Source organism: Oryzias melastigma, linkage group LG10 (genome assembly GCF_002922805.2).
Source record: "Oryzias melastigma strain HK-1 linkage group LG10, ASM292280v2, whole genome shotgun sequence".
Lineage (NCBI taxonomy): Eukaryota > Metazoa > Chordata > Actinopteri > Beloniformes > Adrianichthyidae > Oryzias > Oryzias melastigma.
In genome coordinates, this window is record NC_050521.1 from 15,631,064 (window position 1) to 15,633,833 (window position 2,770).

Genomic DNA, 2,770 nt, shown 5'->3' on the forward strand with positions numbered 1-2,770 from the left:
TGAATAGCTGATTAGGCAGCTCTGTTAGTGTTATGAACAACATTAAAAATAAATTACCCATTCAAAATTAGTGTTTTATTTTTATTCCAGAGTGGAACAGTCTGATCCTTCCTTCTTTTAACATGTCTGACAACGTTTTAAAACTGATTCTTTTTCTTTTTAAATAGTGTTTTTTCTTGACAAAAGGAATTCACAAAATTATACTTTCGGAGAACTTTGACCTTCAATAACTTAAGATATTGAGTTGCTCATCACTTTTATGTCTTTTTAACATGATCACAGAAAAGCATTTTCATACTAGCCAACAGGTCACAAAGTTTAAACATCCTTGCAAAAAACAAAACTATTGAGGTATTGTGTGAGTTTTTTTGCAACCTTTTTACTTTGTTTTCAGAATGTTAAATGTTTAGGCCTTTTTAAAGGCTGAGAAAAAACAATAGACAACCGAGTTCACGTTCATCTTGAAGGAGAAAACTACAGGATGTGAGCACAGACTGTATTTTCTTGGAGACAGCTTCAAATCTTCAGCGCCGTGGATCGCCCGCCCACAGAACCAGAGTGACAGAGCATTAAATCTTTGTTTCACAATAATGCTGTTTCCAAAACACAATGAAAAGGTAGTTTGTCGAGACATGTGCAGGATGTAAACATGCAGATTCAAGTGCAAAGCCTCGATATGTAATGCTGTCTTGGAATTACCTCTGCATGTGACTGGTTCAATGCAATGACACAAAAAAAGGACAAAGCTGAAGTGGTTGAGCTGCAGTCCCACCCTGACTTGACACCAGCAGATTTACACTAATAACAAAACGGCTCTTCTCTCTGAATCTTGGCCTTGCTCTCCATCAGCGCCTTATCTTGCTTCAGACAATTGAAAAAAAGCAATTATCCGCAGATACGGCAGCGAGTGACAAAGTAATGGAGCAGACAAGTAGAAACTGTTTCTTGTCTTTCTTCTTTGTGCTGCACTCATCACGAAGCATTAACAGCCGTTTATTTTCTAACAGTTGTGAGCACAAATAGGCTTTCTCTTCCCTGACCTTAAGCACCTCCAACTCTTCACTTTTCTCTTGCGACTTAAAGAAAGCGTTTTTCCTTCATCATCCCACACCGGCAACAGGGCAGTTTGAGCTCAATCTGCTGGCGCTGATGAACCTTTAGATGAGAGTTTGGGCGGTTGAGGACCACTGACATGGGACTGTAGCGGATCTCCAACGCTGTTTGCAGTCTGGAAGACAGATGGAAGTGTTGACTGCAGAACTGCAATTCAACAGCATCCAAACGGCCTTGACTGGCAAAGTAAATATGAGTGTTTATTTGATGAACATCAAGGCACCGTGAAGATTTGTCTGCTGACACTCTGACTACAAGGTAAAACTCTGCAACAGTTGGAAAAGTACGCACAATGCAAAAATGTGCAAGTTGAGCACAGATCTGTACAGGAGACTAACTTCCATTTATTTCTTTTTTTTTTGTGGGGTGGATCAGTACAGTGTGTACCCTTTCCTCTTGTTCACTGACATCTGGCGCCTCACAAATACTGACTGATTGAGTCACGTTTTTTTGTGTATTCCATCAAGATTTCCACGCCATATCCATTTTTTTTGCAGAAGAAAACAAAAGCAAAGTAATAACGTGCAACATGATGAGAGCTTTCGGGTAAAAACATGGAGAGAGGTGTATTTGTCAATGGAGTTTCCTCACTCCTGCTGCAGCGGGGAAAGCCGATGTGAAAACAACTTTACAGGCAAGTGGGATTCGACGAGGGAGGGGTTTTTTTTTTCTTTTCCAGATACTAATCAGTGTACTGTCTGTCAGAAAATTACAAATGAGCATTCATGTAAACATTTCTAGCTTGATTAATGGAACACGAGGACCGCTCCTTAGAGGAATTAGAGTCTAACATCTGTGCGACATGACCGCAATAACTTTCACTTCCTACTTGAGATGTCCAAGTTGAAGACCCCAATTTATCTGTGAGTGCGGCTGAAATTTTCACTCGTTTCTTAAGTTCCTGAATCCCTTTGATATTTAGTTTCTCTCCTTCCAGAAGCTCAAATTCTCTTCAACTTGATAATAAATAAAACAGCGGCGCAGATCAAGAGGAAATTAAACATGCAAGCACCTTCCCTCCTGCTTCCCTTGGTGATATTTAAACAATGCCCCTCATGAATCCTTCACCAAAAAACCACCTCAGATATTTCTCTGTGAGCATGACACCCCTCAGACGGCGTGATTATCTTTGGCAAGGCGCCACTGAGCTGGAGGAGTGCTTTGAAGACATTCCTAAGACGATATAAATAGTGTATTTTTTTTTTTTCCTTTGCACCCCCGTGTAGACAATGGGCTAATCTGGAAGTGGTCAGCCCTCTACTCACTAACCACAGATTTCCCAGAGAAGTGCAGGCCTCTTCCATGCATTAAACCACAGAAGCTGCTGCCAGATTTAAATATAGCCATGCATTTATATGTACCACCCTTTTCCTAAAGCTTGAATACACATCAATTTTTTAATATGTTTTACAGTTAAGATGTGCAGTGGCAGGAATTCTTTCTGCTGCTTTTTATTTTACGACACAGTTCAAATAATAATAATTATTATAATAATCATGCTGGATTTCCTGCAAAATTCCAGCTTTTGGAAGCAGAGATTTAAGAGAGATTTGGCTGACGGATACTAAGCTCCCCCTTTTACAGCGATGCAACCATTAATAAATGGACATGTCATTTGGTGGAAGCCGGAGAGGATATTACAACCACCAATCAAGAG